The following is a 21,956-nucleotide window of genomic DNA, read 5'->3' as shown; positions in this document are numbered from 1 at the left end:
CCCATCTCTATATCTAGCACTTAAATCTATTTAGTTTATCCAATTCTAAATAAATTCCTTTATATCACCATAGATCTATCATCTGGCATAGCTTATGGTCAAGAGAATATTATTTTTGAGTGATGACAAAATACACACAAGAAAAATCTTTATGACAGTAGTTAAGGCATTGATTAAGTCTTTAAAAAATATTACTAATGGTCATATCCATGCAACAATTAACCAATAATTGGAGAGGGGAGGAATAAGCACAATTATAAGGCTGTGGATACTATTTTCTCAACACAATAACTTATTTTGTTATACAAACATCTCTCTACAAATCCAATCAAACTGACCAGACCTTGTAGGTCATTTGCAAAGACAGCCTTGATGTAAAGTTGTTGCAGCATAGGATAGTAGAAAGAATATAAGATCTGAACTTTGAAAGCCTCACCAGACCCTTTGTCAATCACATGATCTGGAGTTTTGGACTTATCCTCTCATCTATAAAATGAGGATAATAATACTTATCTAGCCTAACGATGGATAACTGTAGATTCAGAGTAAGAAACCTCCCCTTTCTCTTTATTATTTTTTTAAAAATCCAAAATTCCTTGTGTACAGAGTCTCATCCTACTCTTCTGCATCTCTCCTCTGGCCCTCCTCCCAGCCTACTTCAGTATTTTGCATATAATATGTGATGAATTGATATTGTTTGGCATCATAGTAGATTCCTTTCTAATTGTTTGGAAAGTAATCCAAGCAGGAGTCCAATTCAAAAGAAGCTCATGAGGAAAATTACACCAAATCCCATCTAAGTGGTTTGGAAGAGAAATGGGAATTACCAGGGGAACAAGAGGACCTTGCATTGTGGTAGGTTTCTTCTGCAGCTCTTCTAATTGAATTTTCTCCCACAACCCCTCCCCAAAGTGTCCCTCTCATGTTCTGATATCGTATGCCTTCTGTAGGAACTTTGAAGGTTTTTAGTCATTCCTGGAAAAAGGATGATCAGTGTCTACTTCCTCATTTTTTTGCATTTAAAATGTATGATTAATAGCCAATAACGTAGTCAAATGTTGGCTGCTCTTATGCTAGAAATATCTGAATGCCCTCAGGGAACCAGCATGGATCAATTGCTCAGAAACAAAATGGGAGCCATAGTGCTAATTATGGTTCTGTCACTGATAGTGCCCCTGGGTCACTCACAGCCTTTCTGTTTCATCTTTACATCTAGTGAGAGATAGGGAGCATTTGTTCAAAGTACTAAGATGCTGTTGCATAAGATGATATGTAAATATACATGCATTGATACCCAGAAGTTGTCGTTTCAGGTTTCTATTCTCAGCCCTTTGCTTCCTGTTGCTATTTTCTCTCTTCCCCCTCTCCCTCCCTCTTCCATATTTGGCTCCACACTTTTTACAGGTGTCTTTTCTTCAAATAGGGAATCAGGTGCCTCACATTTCACATTCCTCTTGTCACTTCCATAGAAATAGGAACAAAATTTCTTTCTCTTGATCAGTTCAGTTTATCAGACGCTTTCCTAATTCAATATTTTGTGCAGAAAAAGCCTGACATCTTCCTCAACTTCTCATCTGAAGAATGAGATCCATCAGCGACACATTGCCTGACTCATGGAATGGCTATAAAAAAAGTTCTTTATAAACTTTGGAGTGCTTTACATATGTGAGCTCGATATTCATGGAATTAGAGATTCTTGTTATAACATCAAAAATTCCAAACTCTGGAACCAATCCCAGACTGCCAAACCTCATTGATTCTCTTGTCACCTAGTCAGGTTTCTGAAAGTTCAGGACCATAATATGACCACTCTCTGTTTATTCTTGCCCTATGCAACCCTGGACATTCCACTCCTTCCTTCTCACAGACCTCTGAACATTTCTTCCTCCCTACAAGATACAGCAACATTGCCTGACATAAAGTCCTTCACTTGAGGACCATATTTAAACCTTGAGGGAGAAACTGAACCTCCTAAACACAAGCCTTCATCAGTGAACCTCTACATATCTACTAAGATTCTAAGTGGGCTCATTCCCCAAAGCATAGCATACTTTCATCCTCTTACTTTCCTCATCTCAGTGATACTAAAACCCAAACTACAGGAGAACCTCACCCTTCTCCAGAGATTTCTGTTGCCTACCTTATTCCTACTTTCCCCCATGATCCATTCCAGACTTGCCTATCTCTTTCATTGTGACCTCTGGAACCCCTCCTCCATAATTAACAAATTTCTTTTCATTTTAGATGTCATCCTCTCTTGTCCCTTTTACATTCTGATATTGAGTTGGCTACCCCTACAAAGCTAATAAATGATATATCCAGCATTCAAACACAGATATTTCTTACCCCAAGTCCACTTTTTACTTCATTCACTATTGCATGTTGTCTCCTAAAAAGAAGAAAAAATCAGTTCTTCCTATCTCTTCACTTCCACAAAAGGGAATATACCTTGGGCTTTCATTTATACACACACACACACACACACACACACACACACACACACACATATATGAAGATCTACTATTGTCCTTTAACTAATAGGCCAGAGTTGTCTGAGGAACTGAGATGTTAAATGATTTGCCCAAGGCAACACTGCCAATATGTTCAGAAGCAGGATTTGTGGGATTTGTGGTCAGATCTCCCTGACTCTAATACATACATATATATATATTTGCATGAACTAGTAATTTTTATAACCTCAGGGTAAAAAAGTATGACATCTTTCAAAGGACTGCCAAAAAACAAAAACAGATGCCACTTATTTTGAGAGTAACATATCAATTATTTGGTGTAAATACTAGGACCCCAAAAATACTTAAACTATTTTAATTTTAATTTTAATAGGACTCATTATTTTTCAAATAAGTATGTCATAATGGTATGCTTGACCAGCCATGAAGATGTATACTTTATCATCTCTGTAACATTAAAAGATAATACTATCAATGAATGGTTATGGTAAATTCTTCTTTCTGTAGGAGATCATCTTATTACCATAAAGAAGGAAATATTCTTAGAATGTTTGTGTGATGTAATGGTGCGGCACCAGGGATGGTGTTATTATTATTAAAATGTAACCTAAATGTTTTTTGGGTTCATACTGGGTTGAAGGAGAGACAGGACCAACCAGGATAGGGAGACCAGGGTTTACTGCCAAGCTGTTAACTGACACAAGAATGGCAGTTGGCCCAACAGTCATTCAGCTCACCTAAGCCATGGAACCAGCAGGCAAAAAGGTAAAAGTTTATAACAGTTTAATTGAGGGAAATAATAAAAGGATGGGAATAAGGGATTCTATACTTGAAACCTAAGGGTAAACCACAGGGGGCAGGGAAGAACTTGACTACACTATTCTATTGACCTAAGCCAGGCAGGGCCCAAAGGAAGCAGTACTGAAGTCACAGGGAAAGCTCCTCCAAACCTGGTTCCAGCCAGGTTTGGTCAGCTCAGCTAAAGGGCCTGAGGATGGCTTTCAATTGGGGTCTCACAGTAAATCCAAGGATGGTCACAGGATGCCAAGAGCCAACTCTACCAGGTGATCCAAGGTACCCAGGTAGGGAGAGTGAGTTTGAAATGCTGTCCACCAGATCACAAATCATTTCCCCACTTGGTGCTGCTCTGCAAGTCTGTTGTCCACTGCTGAAAGCCTCCACCTCTCAGGATCCCAGGGAATCTGGATGCACTTTTTCCCTAAGTCTGAGATCTCCCAGGGTTAGCAACAGTTATATCCCAACCACTAGTGGAGTCTCTCTCAGAGCACAAGTCCCACTTCCTGCTCCTTCATTCCATCTTGGAATCCTCCAGCCCTTCCTGCTAGGTCCAACACTAATACTAAATTAATTGCTAAATAACCCTCACAACAGTGATTTATGACCAGGGGAAATCAGTTAGTTTCCATAGTTATGTGCCTGAAACTACATATAATGGATGTGATCATCCTCAAAGAAGAATCGTTCAAATCTAGAATTAGGAAGTGAAGATTAGTGAGCCCAGGAATTATAGGGAAATGCTGCTTTCCTGATAAGTCAACCAGTTGCATAGTATATTAGAAAGATTGCAGGATTTGAGAGGAGACCTATTTTTGAATTTCTGCTTACCACTTAATCCCTGAGCGACTGCCTCCAAGCCTCAATATTTCTTTTGCAAAATGATGATAGGACTTACAACTGAAATGGGGCAAAGAATAGTAAAAGCAATTGCCCTTACAGTCAGGGAGATCTGGGCACAGATCCTGCTTCTGACACACATTGGTTGTGTTGCCTTGGGCAAATCATTTAATATCTCAGTTCCTCAGACAACTCTGGCCTATCAGTTAAAGGGCAATAGTAGATCTTCATTAATAAGAAGGGATTTTCTTGACCAAGTTTTCTATAGGAAAGAACTCCAAAGACTTCCTCCATTTGCTCAAAAGAGGAAATCAACTCACTCACAATTCACAATTGTGAAAAGTGCTTTGTAAACTAATAAACCCTACTCAAATGTAAAGTATCATTTAATATAAATAAATCTAGGGGGCAGCTGGGTAGCTCAGTGGATTGAGAGTCGGGCCTAGAGATGGGAGGTCTTAGGTTCAAATCCGGCCTCAGACACTTCCCAGCTGTGTGACCCTGAGCAAGTCACCTGACCCATTGCCCACTCTTCTACCTAAGAGCCAATACACAGAAGTTAAGGGTTTAAAATATATATATATATATATATATATATATGTATATATATCAACCAAGTTTTATACCTTTAATGACATAGAAAAATTATGATTCATGGCCTCAACAAGCTTCCATTCTGAACACAAGACAGAAGGGATGAACTTTTTGTTTTCTCAAATCATATTCTTCATTATGTCTTTTAATTCAGTGCTATAACCTAAGAACAATACTAACCGAATGAAACAAAAGGTGGAAACTCTAAGAGTTCAAAAGAAGAACAACAACTTTTCCCCATGTAAAATCCCAGAGAGGATTTGAGCACAGAGGAGCTCTTGATTCATTGCTGGTTAAGCCACTACAGTTAGAACAATGATCTGGGCTTTACTTGACTCAGGCCAGTCTCCTAGTAGTTTCTGTTTTATATTAGAGTGAAGGGAACACTTGTATATCATTCAACAGTGTTAACAAAAGGAAGATTTACTTTACCATTGTAGGAAAAAGATTTCCACAAGGATAGGTACCAAGGACTAGTACCTATCTAATAGATACCAAATGAGGTCTGCACTGCTACTAGGATCTGAGAGAGAGAGAGAGATTGAGAGAGAGAGAGAGAGAGAGAGAGAGAGAGAGAGAGAGAGAGAGAGAGAGAAATAGAGCAACAGAAAAATACTGAGGGAAAGAGAGAAAGGGAGATAGTCAGACAGGATATGATTATAGGTATTCCTACTTCAGAGTTAGAGCTCTTGCCCCAAGTGCCAAAAGTTAAAGAAGCAGTAACTAAAAAAGGTGAAGAGGATAGGATATGAAAAGTATCCAAAATGAAAGAGAACAAATGATGAAAGAAACGGGCAGATTAGGAACCAAAGGATTTCCAGAAATATGAAAGGTCAGTCAAAGTGGAAGTAGGTTATTATGTAATGAAATGCTGTTCACATCTCATTTTGAAAGATAGCTGAGGAATGTTGCCTAGTCCTACCTTAGTCTCTTCAAGGCCATTTTGACTACTTCAAGAACTAGAAACTGAAGAGCACTAAGTCCTTGCCTCTATTGCCGATAGCTTTTCTTGTCTATGCCTCTTGTAGGGCACTTGCAATAAATCACCCAAGTGGGCGTAAGTGAATGGAGCAATGGACCTGGAGTCTGTAATACGTGGGTTCAAATGTGTCCTTGAATGCTTATTAGCTATATCAACCCTGAGCAAATCACTTAACCTTTCTCTACTTCAGTTTCCTTGTCTATAAAATGGGGACAATAACTCCTGTTCATGTCCTGTCTCACCAACTAAGTTGTAAGCCTTTTTGGAATAGACATCATGACTTATATTCTTACAGTCTCTAATACTTGGCATAACAATCAACACATAGTAGGCTCTTTATAAATGTTCACTAACCAGAAGGACATTGATCTGTATCCTCTGGCAATTTATGCTCATCAAATTCAACTATGCTTTGCCAAGAGTAGCAGCCTACATCAGAAAACATCTTGCAAGCTTATGGGCATAAAGTTAAGTTCCAGTATAAGCATTTTCCTCATAAAAGTTGCATTGCCACTTGGCTTACCACTCTCTCAGCTGTTGGAGGCCTTCCCTGGGAACAATAGGAGAGGCTCTTTCCAGAGTTAATGGAAGCCCTCTGGCAAAGGGTAACTATTTCCATGTAAATATATAAGTAACTTAGATTATCATGAGAATGACAAACTTCTTGGTAGGTTGACAATTTTCTCAAATGTAATATCAGACTTTAAAAGGGAAAAAATATAATCAAATTGATTAGGATTAATACTAACATGTGGCATTTCCATCTATAACATTTAGATTTTATTCAGTTCTCTGGTTTTTATATGTGTAGTCAGAAGATTCCTCTGATGGGCAACATATTATGTGAGAATTTCTTCTTTTTTAATTTAATCATAAAGTCTTTTTTTTAATTTAGAATATTTTTCATGGTTACATGATTATGATTTCCTCCCCACTTCTCTTCCCCCTCCCAGACCTAACAAGCAGTTTCACTGGGTTATACATGTATCATTGTTCACAACCTATTTCCATGTTTTTCATATTTACAGTAGAGAGATCTTTTAACATTAAAATCCTAATCATATCCCTATTGAACCACACGATCAATCATGTGCTTTTCTTCTGCATTTCTGCTCCCACAGTTCTTTCTCTGAATGTGGATAGTGTTCTTTCTCTTAAGTTCCTCTAGATTGTCCTGGTCATTGCAATGCTGCTAGTAGAAAAATCTATTACATTCGATTGTGCCATAATGTATCAGTCTCTGTGTGAGAACTTATTCTTATGAAACTATTAGTTTCTAACATAGCACATCTTTACTACAAAGGAATCATGGGAGATGTTTAGACTTTTCACTAATGCAGTATCTATGTACATATATACATAGATAGATAGATAGATAGATAGATAGATAGATAGATAGATAGATAGATAGATAGATATAGAGATATAGTATAGGTATATCAAGGAATATTAACGTAGTGTATATGAAATAAATTGGATTTGGAGTAAGAGAACATGGGTTGCTAATCTTGGTTCCATGTGACCATAAGCATGTCACTTAACTTCCCTGGGCCATAGTTTCTTCATTCACTCTCTGGTCTTTGTCATCCATCATGCTTCATCTTTTCCTTCTACCTCAATGACCTCTTTTGCCCATTTGTAAGTTTTTTCTAGAACCTCTATTTTGGAGAAGGTCCAAGAAAAGCCACATTTCACTCTCCAAATCTCAGGAACATCATTTCCCAGTGCAAATATCTCACCCCTCTTTTCATCTCCTTTTTATGTTATTATAATGTAAACTCTTTGATGACAAGAACTATCTTTTTGTTTGTATAGAAGGGTTCCCATATCCATGGAAGATATATTTCAAGACCTACCATGGATGACTGAAACCACAGATAAAAGTCAAAACCTCCTGATGCCATATGTAACCTGATTTTCTTGTATGTGCATATTTATAATAAAGTTTAAATGATAAATTAAACACCCAATAAGATATTACCAATGTTAAATATAGGAATAATAAATTATAGTGTACATTATTATGCACTACTATGCTCTCTCAGAGTATATAGATGTTCAAGGGAGACTAGCACCTCTGGTGTGAGGACTTGCTGAGCCTTTTAAGGGTTGCTCTTCTATCTTGGATATACACCTTGCATGGAACTCTTACCTGTGATTTCACACAAAAAAAAGAAAAAGAAAAGAAAGGAAAAAGAAAACTTTGCTAAACTAGACTGAGGGTAACCAAGGGACTACAAACTATTGGAAAGTTAGGGGAGTGTCTATCAAAATCATGTGAAGACTTTCCCTGATGGCATGGGCAGATAGATGAGAACAATTTGTTCCAATGGCCATGAAGGCAGTAGAAGCAGACTGTGGAGTTCTTAGAGCTTTGTTGGACTTTAAGAAAACAAAGTCATCTGCTGCATCCAAAGTCATCACCAGTTGTCCTGACTTTTGTCTTGCCACTGAAATTTGATGACTCTGGAAGAGAAAGTGAGGCTATTGACTTTGTGCAATTCTGCCTCACTTAAATCCAATTCATGCACAAGTCAAAACATTACCCCATGATGTCATTGGTCCTATTAGAAAATGAAGGAATAACAACAACTCTTTCTCTTTCTGTCTCCTTCAAAATCTCAAAGATGATGAGTCATGTACTGGGCTAGCAGAATTCACCATATTACAATCTATATTTGCTTAGTGAATGGTTTGAAAATTAGAGTGATTTTTTTTTCTGGAATTTTCTTTTTTTCCATTTATTTTCCCCATGGTTAATCATGGATAACAATGTAAATGAATTAGTAGATAGCAAATCAGTAGATACAGGAGCCCTACTCTATTTATATGCCCAGAATGGTTACAGGAATATAGCACATATATAATAAATGCTTGTTGCCATGATTTGATATTCCTATGTTAGCTATCAAAGACTTTCTCCTGACACAATGGTCTGTCATATTTTGAGGACCTCTTTCTTCTTCTTTTGTGACTTACAAAAAAATAGGACTGTAGAAATGTGTTATTTAGCAAAACTCTAAGGGAGATTATCAACTCTTCTTAAAAATATCTGTTTTTCAAGTCCTCAAAATATAGAATTTTTTCAATAAGTAAAGGATACAAAAAAGGCCTAAATTTTAGCCCATAGAAAGTAAAAAAAAATAGTTCACAACCCTCATCAGCAGGACAAAGTTTTGAGACTAATTTTTATATCATGACTCCAACTTCCATATAGAAGGTATCATTAAGTTGTTCTGCATCCCTCCATTTTGGACCACTGGAAGGAGCTACTCTTCTGTTCTGTGTCATGTTATTAGTGTCCATCCCATTTGCCTTCCCCTTTTCCTAGCACTTAGTGGTGTGCTTTCCATTCACCATAGCACTTTCCATGCTATCTTTAAGGAAAATATGCTTATTAACTTTCTGTTTATTTTTCTATTTTCTGTTTTCCTCTGGGGCAGCTGGGCTGCATATGCAAATTAATCTAGACTGCTTCTCAAAAGAGCTTCCTCCAAGTAAGAGAAAAAAGGCAGACCAAGATGTCGACCTTATTGAGAAAGTGAAGAGTAATGTCCTCACTACCTGAAAAAGAAAGACTTTTTCTAACTTTAAACTATCAGAAGGCCACTACTATAAAAGGGAGACAGTAATTTATTTTGTTGCTTGTTGAATAATCTTTCAAAAAAGGTTGAATAACCTTTCAAAAGAGAAAAGGGAACATCAGAGCCATGGGCTTCAGTAATTTAGTACTTTGGAAATTTCCTCAGCCTTTGTAAAAGCCATTCTTCAATTCTCTATTAGCTCAGCTAAGACTCTTTTCAAACTTTTCACATTTTATTGGATACTGGTAAAGGTAAGTAAATAAACTGGATAATCACTTTTCTGAACTTTCATTTGGACAAGCCTTTTTTTAAAATATAGAGATATTCAATACGAGAAAAACAGTGCAAACTGTACATTGTTATATGAAGGTGAGTTGCTATTTGAAAAGGTTATTACATTACATTAAAAAGGTGGCAGATTTTATTATTGTTCAGTTGAGTGATAGTGGAAAGAATATTGAACTCTGAATCAGAAGACCTAGGTTTGAATTCCAGCTCTATCACTGCTACATGACCTTAAATAGATCAATTAACCTCTTATGGTCTTGATTTCTTCATCTGTAAAGTAATTATGTTAAATATTGTTGAACTTCTCTTCTCATTTTAAAATTTGATGATTTTGTGATGCTTATCAACCTATTACCTATGCTTCTGTGCATATTTGAGAAACTTCTTATTTGAGAACCATTAGAATTTAGGATTCTAATTAAGTCTTTCAAGTATTCACCATATTGCATTGCCCTTAATAAGAGGACCTGAATTTTCTGGTAGAGAGGATTGACGTTTGAAAGACCTGATCAGAGAACTATTGACCAAGAGTCTCTATCCAACTTCAGTACCCATTCTCCACTCAACTGTCAAAGTGATTTTCTAAAGGCTATATCACTAAGTAAAATCCAGTGTTTTCCCATCACTTCCAGAACAAAATATAAAAATCTCTATTTGGTTTTTAAAACCTTTAGCCATGTGGTCCCTTCCTACTTTTCCAATCTTCTTTTATTCTCCTCCATGTTAGATCCAGAAAAATTGACCTTTTTACCATTCCCCCTGGATACTATATCTCCCACCTTTTACCTAGTTGCCCCTCACTCCTCCCAGGTATGTTTTCTCTGTGGCTTCCCTAGCTTCCTTCATAACTCAAATCCTACTTAATGGAGAAAGACTTTCCCACTTTTCTCCTCCTCCAAAGTCCCTCATCTCTTATGGTCCTCTCTGAGAATAACTTGTTTTCAAGTTGTCTCCTCTATTAGAATGTTAACTTCTTATGGAGGCGAGGGATAGTTTTTACTTTTCTTTGTTTATCTAGAACTTTGATAATTAGGGTTTTATGCCTCTTGACTGGCTGACTGCTTGAAAGAGAAATATTAGAAAAATGACCAAAGATGACTGAAAGTAGAGGAAAAGATATTGACATGCAGAAATATATCTTCCATGCTTTTCTTCCATGGTTCCATTTCTGGAAGGTAGAGGAAAAGAAATTCACTACAATGCTGCTAAATTCTTCCCCTTGTCTATCTCTTCTGCCTGTGTTGGGTCTCAGAAGGGATATTAACTAGTAATCTCCATCCAATTTTCAGGAATTCTGCTGTATCTGTGTCTTTATGGTTACTACTAAGACTTATTTATACACATGATTTACAGGAGACCAAGAATTAAATATTTAATTTATAGCTTTTATTTTGCTAGATTAGCATGTTTTTATTAAAATACAAATTTTCTCTGAAAGTCCATGTGCTTAAAAATCTTCTGTCTTTCACTTCTCTTAAGCAAAAGCATTCTCTTTCTTCAGTGAAATTCAGGAAGTCTAACATTCTAACATCTATTTATATGAGTGTTTATTGCTGATAAAGGGAAGCCAATACTCTAATCCTTTCCTTAAGCAAAATTTTAAATCTGCTCAGTTATATAAGCACAAAGTATTAAAAAAATAGAAATCTTTGAAACACCTAGTCTAACCTACCATTCAAAGCAGGAACCCCATTTATAGCTTTCCTAACATGGCCATATGTTAAAGTCTCTGTTTTAGGTACAATTGTTCAGTAAGCAACAAATCTGCCTGAATGTTCTGTCAATCAGTCCAATAAAAATCAGACTGAATATGTAAATTCTACAAATACCTATTAAGTGTTTATTGCATGCAGATTATTTACATAAGCAAGGCAGTTAGATATGTTAGATAAGACACAATTACTACGTTCATAAAACATAGGCTAACAAATAAATCATAAGACTTTTGCCAAATACCTTCATGAAATCTAGATACACTAAAGATAGCATATTCATTGGTAAGAACTATGTGAGTCTGAGGATCTGAAATTTTATTTGATTCTGATACTAATTAGTTGTATGACCTTAGAAAAGTTGTTAATTCTCTCTCCAGTCTTCGGTCATCTTATTTAGAAGAGAATGATTAGCCAAAAAATATATGCAAAAACTTTCAGTGCTAATATTCTGATTCTCTTATCCTATTTCTACAAAATTTCCTCTCTACCTGACTATTAGTAACCTTATCAAAAAAGGAAATGAGATTGGTTTACTGTAACTTGATCTTAGTGAACCTATGTTGGTTTATCATAAGCACTGCTTTCTTTTCAAAGTGCTTGTAAATCACTTGTCACATAATCCATTCAGGAACTTTGGTCTAAAAATTCATATCAAGATGATCAGATTCTATATTTTTCCTCTTTTTGAAAATTGTAGCAATATTTGTCTTTCTCCATTCTTCTGACCTAACTCATAATCAACATTTCACAGATAATGAAAAATGCTTCTATAATCATATATGCAAATTTTTGTTTTGTTTACTTTGTTTTTGTACTCTGCAGTTTAGTTCATCTCAGTCAGGTAATTTTTAACTCACTTAGCTGCTTAAGGACACAGACTTTTTGCTTTTCTTTGTATCTCAGGGTTCAGCATAATACTTGGCCAGGCACATATTGGACACTTAATAAATGCTTACTTATTTGTTTTGACTTAGAGCAGGAAGGTTCTTTTTTACTATCTGGGACTTTAATTGTCTAACAAACCTGCTCTTTTTTCTTCTTCTACACACTGTGGTTTAAAGATCATACTCTTTGAAGAAGACACTTTCATAAAAATAAATCTCTAAATCACTATCCTTTTGTTAGCATCAAGATAAAATAGACAATAATTGTTTTTACTGATTAAAAAAAACAGGATTGTTTCCTGGTATTGCTTGAGAATGGATATAAGATTCTTGCAATACTTCAAGGAAAGTTATCCCTGGAAAACCTCTACACTCCAAAAAACAGATGGCTAGGAGAAGAATAATAAGATTTTAAAATGGCTTAAAGTGGCGCAAATTTTTCAGGACATCAACTGGATTCTTTTTTATGATAAAAGAAAAGGAGGCTGAGTAATGAATATCCATTTTTCTCTTTTTTTTAACCTTTTTCATTAAAACCACAAATTTATCACCTCAAAGTGATTATAGGAGTTACTCCAGGGAAACTGTAACATCAGAATTCTAGTTTAATAGTGAAGCTTGACATACCATCGCTAGTTGGGGATGCATCATAGTAAATCTAAACCACATCTTCTCCTTGAAACTTTAAAAGGATAATTCTATCATAACTGGTGATGGTATGATAGTGCTTCAATGGTTTTTTTGCTCATTATAGAACAGATATTACAAGGGCTAAAAGGGGTCATACATTATCTGGATGAGATCCAATTATAGGAAAAACCTTAGTGGTCTACTTGGACAACCTGAAAAAAAGCTAGGCTAAAGCAATCACATGCCTGCATATTAAGAATGTAAAATGCTAGTTACCCCATCACCCCTGCAGGATTGTTTAATTTATGCATGCTACTAAAATTATGATTAAGGGATTCTTGCAGTCAGATTTTTTAAAAATACAGCAAACTTGGTACCAGATATATCAGTCTTGCCATTCCAAGCTAATATCAGTATATTTCTGCCATAGAAAATTCTCTTCACATTTTCTGCTCACTAGTATGACCCTTAGTGAAATTGTTACAGAAATATACATTTTGGGAATTGACAAGTGGGTCATTAATTCAAGAAGCTAATCCAAGGTTAATGTAATTTGACTGTCTAACTTTACTTCTAATCCTCTTGTATTTGAATGGGGACTACGCCAGTCTCACCTGGACTGTCTGAATATATTCTAACCAAATATAAATATTATGTTCTTAAAATATTTGATGTAAGAGTGTCTAAAGTGATGGCATATGTACAGTCCATTCAAAGGTACAGGAAAGCAAACACAGATCAGCTATAATTGGTCACCAATGCTACTTTACAATCTCAGATCCTGAGTTTTCCTTACTTGTAAAAACTTGAGGGAGTTGGCTCCATTTTCAAGGCCAGAGGCTTTTTTAAAAAATAAATCTCTGAATAAGTCACTTTCCTTCCCTCGCTTTATGTTTCTCCTTGGTAAAAAAAAGTGTTAGTACTTGATGATGGCAAAGTTAAGTTTCAACTATAATATTCTATGTGATCAAAGAGAGTTTATCATGGAACCATCTCTAGAATGAAAGAAAGACCATTATTAAAAACAAACAGATTTAGTTCTTCTTATTCTCACAGTTGATTAAATGAGTTGAGATGTAAAACACTACAAATATTAAAGAACTAAATGAATGCTAGCTCTTGTGATTTTTATTAATATTACTAAAAATACCAGAGTTATAGCAGGGAACTCAGAATTGTGCAGAGTAAATCTAATTCAGCAAAGTCTAGGGAAGAGGACTATTGAGGAGACATCCTATAACATAAATTATTCAGTTGGCTCCTATTTAATTACCCATTGAATAGGAATCTCAAAATTCATTCATTTTCTGGTGAAAAGGGGGAAAGGAATTTGCTGTCTAAACAAAGAATTTTTGTATAATTGATTAGCTTTACTCAGAGAAGACTAATAATGATAACTTATATTCATCTAGAACTTTAAAGTTCGCATTGTACTTTTTTTCATAAAATCTCTGTTCATTAAGAAGTACAAGCATTATAATCCTGATATTAGAGATAGAGATTCAACCAATTAGTTTATGGACCTCTCAGATGAGGAAGCTCCATCTAAGAAGGCAGGTTAGATCCTTTTCTTACTTAGTTTCAGAAAGCTATCTAGGGCCCAGAGTGGTTGTAATTTGACCAGGGCCACACACAGCGGAGTAAACTGAAAGGAGCAAACTGAAATGCAAGAGTTAAATGATTTACTCAAGATCACACATCTAGTAAACAAAGTAGTTGAGATTTTAATTTCAAAAATAAGGCTATTCCTACTTTCCCCCCCCCATTTCCTCTTTGTATGTATGAAGCATTTTTTAAGTAGCTAATCCTGTGTGACCCTGAGAAAATTACTGAGCTCAATATCCCCAGGCAACTTTATGCACTTTAAATTCAGGAGAAGATTCCAACATACAATGGTAAAAAAAAAGATTTCATAATTTCAACATGAAAGTTCCATTCACCTGTGAAATTTTTTTACTTCTTTTTGACCTCTATACATAGCTCTTCTCCCTGTTAATCATTTTCTTCCTCTGGATATTCTTTCTTCAGAATTTCATGATATTTTTATGCCATAGTTCTTTTTTCTGTCAGACTAATTCTTTCTGGTTACTTTTGCCTGGTTGGCATTCAGATCTTACCCATAATCATGAATTTATCCCAGTGCTCCAAACTGAACTCTCTATTTGGATCAATATAAACTCTAGTCTAGTAAATTCACCAATTCTTAGAAACGAAATTTTCATCTCGATGCAGATGACTTCAATATGTATATTTCCACACCTTAACTAGGTCATCCTCAATTCTTCACTTTCCTTTGTCCCCTTTGTCCTCCCTTGCTACCTCGAATCAGTCTTGTTAATGCTATTTCCTTAACATCTCTTGCATCTATCCTCTTCCTATTCATATCGATAATCATTGGAAGGTAGGCTCTCACATTATCGTGGTAGACACCCCACTGACATCCTTACATATAGTCATTCCTTTATCTAATATGTCCTCCACAAGTTAGAAGATTGATATTCCCATAAACTTCAATGGCTGCTTAGGGCCTTCAGATTAAAACAGAAAACTTCTTTATTTTTATTATAAATATTTTCACAGTCTAGATCCATTTTGTCTTCTAGACAGACTACAAATTACTATTGTCTGATACTAGACATTTCAATCAAACCGACTTGATTGTTCTTAACATTTTCACACTCTTATACAAGCTATACCCTGTGTTTAGAATGATTTCTCCTTTTCCGCCTTCATTTCTTGAATATTGTTGCTCTCTTAAAGGACCAGCTAAAATACAAGCTATATCAATAGTCCTTTCCTGATTCCCCTAGTTATATATATATATATATATATCCCAAACCTCCTCATTGTGCATTTTAAAAATATTTCTGTATTTAAGACTATCTAGAAGAATGTCCTTGGAGACATGCATAATCATATTTTTCCCATTTGTTTTCCTTTCACCTAACACATACCTGGGTCATTTTTTAGACCATTCTTGTGATTTTATCAAATAGGGGGCCCCTAATTAGGGAACTCCTATGTAGATCATTGCCTGCTCTACAATTTATAAACTCAGAGAGTTGCCTGGAGGCATTGAGAGTTTAAATGATTTGCTGAGGGTCACACAGCCAGTTATGTGTCAGAAACTGTTTAGAAACTAGGTTTCCCGGCTCTCTGGACACCATGTTTATCCTGGATATTTTTATCCTATATAGCGTTTGCTTTGTACATATTTGTTTATGTGTTTTCTTCCCCATTGGTTTGTAAGCTCTTTGACAGCAGAGATTGTCTTTTGCCTTCTTGTGTATCCTCAGCACTGAGGACAGTGCCAGGAACATAGTAGGTGCTTAATAAAGGTTTATTGATTATGTCACATTGCCTATTTGCTCATCTTAATTGGTGTTTAATAAGTACTTGTTAATATTTTATCTTCTTATTTTGTGGTTTATCATTATTTCAGTAGTATTACTAATGTTTTATTAATGTTAAATTCTTTCAATCGTATCCTTATAATAGCACAGGTGATACTAAGAAAGCAGAGTAAAACTGAATATGTGAGATGTTTTGTGATAGGCAAGTGAAGTTTTCCTGGAATTCTATTTATAGCATAACTAAGAAAGACCATGGTTTAAATAAAATGTGAAAATACGTATGTCATTACTTTTTAACAGATAATTTGACAGTTTTAAATGTTAATATTTACATCCTTCTGAGTTTAAAAAATGCCTTTTTTTACATAATATCCCAGCCTTCATTTTATAGCTGCAGTATTAAGTCCAGTTTGCTTTAAAAGTTAGGTCATCATTTACTAGATAGCTATTAGCCATAACATATCATTTTACAAATAGATGCATTTTTTATGTGCTGCTATGTAAGGAAATCAATGAGGATCAAGTGAGGTAATATTTGTAAGGTGCTTTGTAGGCCTAATAGCCCTATATCAATGTCAGCTATTGTCATTATGACTATTCTCCAATAATCCGATGAATCTATGATTTTTATCAGCACTGAGAATTCCCTCTAATGATGAAGATCACAGTGAGGCTATGGCTGTCTAATTGTAACTTCAATAATAAATCAAATTATTTACTGTAATTGTTCATACCTCAGTTGAAATCACAAATCCTAAATCAAAAATTATTTATTGAATACTTACAATCTGCTCAACATTGCAAAGGAATTTTAGAACATCAGTCGTGGGGATTTAGAGCTTAATGGTGTTCTTAGAGATCACAGGAGATAGGAGCTAGATGGTGCAAGATAAAAGCATGGGACTTGGAGTCAGGAAAACCTGAATTTGAATCCTACCTCAGATTCTTACTAGCTATGTGACTTTGGGCAAGCCATGTAAACAAATCTATGCCTCAGTTTCCACATCTATACAATAAGGATATTTTACATGGTTGTTGTGAAGTTAACATATTTAAAGTGCTATATAACACTAATTACAGCATAGTTTTAGCTAGTTATAGTTACATTAAAAGCCAGTCTTTCATTATCTATATTGTCACTTCTTACAAGATTCTTATACCGAGTCTAGTCAAAAAGTCAAAATTAATACTCATGAAATAACAACAGACAGAAGACAGGGCAGATGCAGTGCCAAACTGGGTAGTTACAGATAGCAAGTAGATAGGATTTTCTAGGACACCACTAAGTACTGGAGATTGAATCCTCTAGCAGGAGAAATGGAGGCGATAGGTCTTAGGATAATCATTGAAGGAAGCTTGGATTTTAAGTAGAGGAAGAAAAAAGGATATTCCATAAATGAACAATATAAGAAAAGGCACAGATAGAGACCAGGATGAGCATGATGTCTTTCTGGGATGAAGACAGCTCTGATTAGAGAAAAAGGAGATGATGGGAAACAAGTTTGAATGGAGAGATTATAGATGGCATCTAAAAGTAAGCAGGGTGGCTGATGATGTAGTAGGACATTGGAAGACAATTACAGGAAAGTGACATAATGAAAGAGAGTGATAATTTATGTAGTGAATGAGTTCCATCACTTAAAGAATGCTAATTAAATGAAATTGCGATGGAGGAGAGAGTCTTCCAAAATAGACGAGCTAGTGAGGAATATGGAAGTAAATAACATAACAAGGAAAGGCTTTGCAGAATATTGATTTAATGCATCACTTAAGCAGCAGAATGTCTCCAACCTGCATTATCCATGCTCTAGTTCCTTGTACTTTGGACAGCTTATCTGTTCACCTCTCTCAAAGGAACAGACACATTTTTCTACATGAATTGTTAGTCTGTGATGTATAGTTTTTAACAGTATGATAAACTGCAACTCAAAGAGAATTCAGCACTTTTAGAAGTTATGTATTTTTTAATATGTCATGGCTTATAATGCCATGAATAAAAATGACTAAAATTAAATTTAGACCAGCAGAGGATAACTGTCATCATCATCATCTGTTGAAAACATATCACAGCAAAAGAAATCCTTTTCAATACTCACAAAAGTTTGCAAATTGCAATTTGACCTCATTGTACAAATTTCAATAGTCATCTGAAACATTGAAATAAACCCATTTAAAATAATTATGTTGATTCTAAATTGTGCATTGCAATGGGATGTTCAGTTCACAGACTGGGGATGTGGCAAGAACCCATGCAAGAAAACCAAGGCAGAAAACTGAAGCTAGTTATTAAGGCTATTGTTTATTTTGAAACATAGGTAAAGAATATGTAATGTTCCATTTTTTTTTAATTTAAAAAAACCAACAGATCTAGAAATAAACTGTATTAATTCTCCACTAACATTTGCCCCCATTTAGACGAAATTGCTCAACTGGGACTTTTAAAACTCTATGGACATCTTTTAAAGAGATTAATAATAAATAGACAATTCCCTCATGAGATGAAAAACCGTTGTAGTTGATTTCTATGAAATATACAATTCCATTGAAAGTATCGTAACTACCCTTTGCCCCAATAGAATGTAAACTTCTTGAGAACAGGGACTACTTATTATGTCTCTTTAAGTGTCTGATATACAGTATCTGTTGCAGTAGACATTCAATTAATGTTCATTTAATTGATTTGAATTAATATATTCAAGAAAAGTATAAGGCATGGTAAATAAACATGTTACCTATTCTAAGCAGTGATATAGCATCCCCAAAAAAGCTAATGAAGTCTTGGGCTGCTGGAAGAGAAACATAACTTGTAGAAGTTGAGAGATCATCCCACTTTACTCTGCCTAAATCAGAACTCATTAGTTACATTGTGTTCACTTCTGAGAATTATAGTTTTAGAAAGTCACTGATATACTGGGACACTCTCCAGAAGACAACTGTGATTGCAAAAGGCATGAGATCTATGACAAAGGAGAGACAGTTGAAGAATCTGGGCACATTTAGTTTGTAGGGGAAAAAAAAGAATAAGGGAAGACATGATAGCTACCTTAAAGTGTTTGAAATTATGTCATGTTGGAAGAGGACTTAGATTTGTTCCATTTGGCCTCAAAGGTAGAACCTTTGGGTAGAAGTTACAATGGGGTAGAAGTTACAAAGAACACAGTTTTGGTTTGATATGAAAAAAATTACTCACAATTTGAACTCTCAGAAGTAGAAGTATGGTATAGTGAAGATTCCTTTACTGTGTAGATTGGACTATGCAGTGGCTGTGGTTCCTTCCAACTCTCGAATTTGTGATTCTGCATAGTCTGCCCAACCCTACCTGCCTCCTTGTCTCCCCATTCCAGTAGTAAAAGAGTAAGAAAATAGGAGCAGAAAGAGAAGTGGAAATTGAGTGGCAAAATACCTTCTGTTGCCTTTTCTGACAAGTGTTTAGAGAGGTCAGCATTTATAGGATAAGCCTCAAGGAACAGGGATTTTTAGTTTTGGATCAAGTCCTTGCAGTTCAAATTTCACTTTGGGTTGAGATGCTTGATCTCATTGTTACTTTCACGAATATGAAAATCAGGAAACTGATATCATCTCCTTGTAAAAACTAAAATTTGGATAAATTCAGACCACCTCAAGGTTTGAAGTGAACATCAGGTGAAACATAAGATTTTCAAAAGATGTTTTCCTCCTTCCTTTGGATTTTGATTTGGCCTGGGCCTCAAAGAGAAGATCAGTAGATAGGAAACCATATAAAGGAAAAATATGAATCCATAAAATTCTCTTGCAAACCAACAGCATTGAGCCTCAAATCATGCCTAGCCACCAGGGATCTCTGGAAACAAAGGCAATAAACTAAGAAAAGAGATTTACACATATTCTGAACATCTATTTCTTTGGTGTTAAATAGATGTTAAAACACAGGAGGAACTGGCTTAACTTGATATCAATATTTTCTCTCCTTTCATTCTGTGGCTCATTTTTTTTAAATCTCTGTAGATACAGAGATTTACATAGAATACCTATACAAAGAGAGAATATCATGTAATGGAAAAAGTGTTAGCTTTGATGTCAGGAGACCTGAGTTCTAATTCTACTTTACACACATACTATCTTAGTGACCATGAGTAAGTCAAGTAACCTCTCATCTTCAGTTTCTACATTTGGCAAAAAAGGGATGGCAATAATATTTGTGTACATTCTACCCCATAGGACTTAGATTAGAAAATCAGTCTGCAACTCTATCCTCATAAGCAAATCAGTTCATTTATAGCAAGAATAATTATTATGATGCTGAGCCCTGGGAAAACACAAAAAATAAAAATGACAAATGAAACTGTTCCATCCTCAAGGAGCTTATTAGGGGAGACAATCAGTATATAAAAAAATAGAGAAGAGGTCATTTTTAGGGGCAAGCACTAGAAGTAGACTATAGGAGAGATCAGGTCAGCCTTCATGCATAATGATTTGGGTGTCTAAGAGGTAGACATGAAAAACCAGACAGAAGCCAGGACTCCCTGTTATCCTGAAATACTAATAGAGAGGCCCAATTCCCTAGCTTCCAAATCTCACAGAAATAGATCCTTGGGAGGCACAGGAGCTCACAAATGTTAAAATAGGAATGGAAGCCCAAGACCTCTCTGAGTACAGTTGTTTCCTAAACTGGCTGAGCTCCTAGCTTGCTGGGTTACTTTTCCTCCCCGGCCCCACCGCCCCCTCCCCAACCTCAGCAGTTTTCTCTTGATAGATATTCTCCATCCCTGGAAGCTCATGATATTCTTCCCTGGTAACTCCATTGAAAGAAGAACCAATTCCAATTGTGCTCACTCCTAATCCAGATCAGTTTCTGAATATCTAGAATACTTTATCTTTAATTTTTTAAATTACATATAGAAATGATTTTTAACAATTGTTTTCTGATGTTTTGCAATTCAGATTCTCTTCCTCCTCTCCCCTTACCCTCTCTGAGATGGTAAATTATTTTATTTTATTATTTCCCATCTGATAGGTTATACAGGTGCTATCAAGCAATACGTATTTCTCATGTCATGCAAAAAAGACACATATGACACATGAGAAAAAACTCATGAGGGAAATAAAATGGAAAATGGTGTGTTTTGATCTACCATCAGCCTCTGAACATTCCTTCTATGGTCTATGGATTGCGTTTTCCATCATGAGTTCATTGAGGTTATCTTGGAACCTTGCATTGTTGATAATAGTTTATTCCTTTATGGGTAATCATCATACAATATTTCTGCTACTATATACAATGTTCTCCTTGTTCTGCTCACTTCACTTTGCATTAGTTTATTTACCTTTTTTCAATTTATTCTGAAATCATCCTGTTCCTTTAGATTGTTTTTTTCACTGGGTACCTTTCCCTCTTCTGCCCCCAACCTATTTCATCTCCCTTCTATGTGTTGCCTTCAACCTTTAGAATATTATCCTCTTGAGGACAGGGATTGAAGCATTATCTTTCTGCTTGTATTTTTATTCTCTGCAGTTAATCTAGAACCTGGTATATGTTAGGCATGTGTTATCTAGCCTCCTTGGTTGTGAGACCCTGTCCTTTTTCTTTATGTAAATAAACCACTTACAGAGTAGTTCTCTGATATGTATTTAACCAAAATAAAGCTTCCATCCACAAGACTGCTCGCTGGCTTCCACTGTTTAGATGCTGTCTTCTCTATCATCTTATATACATCTAATTTCAATCAGTTGTTCTAGAAAAGAACTAGAAGCAATTTCCCCAGCCACCAGCTGAATTTCTGTGAGCCCAACACTATTTATAGGGAGATAATCACTCTCACTGTATCAAGTAGTGATATATGA

Source organism: Gracilinanus agilis, chromosome 4, assembly GCF_016433145.1.
Source record: "Gracilinanus agilis isolate LMUSP501 chromosome 4, AgileGrace, whole genome shotgun sequence".
NCBI lineage: Eukaryota > Metazoa > Chordata > Mammalia > Didelphimorphia > Didelphidae > Gracilinanus > Gracilinanus agilis.
Note: the sequence above shows the minus strand (reverse complement) of the source record.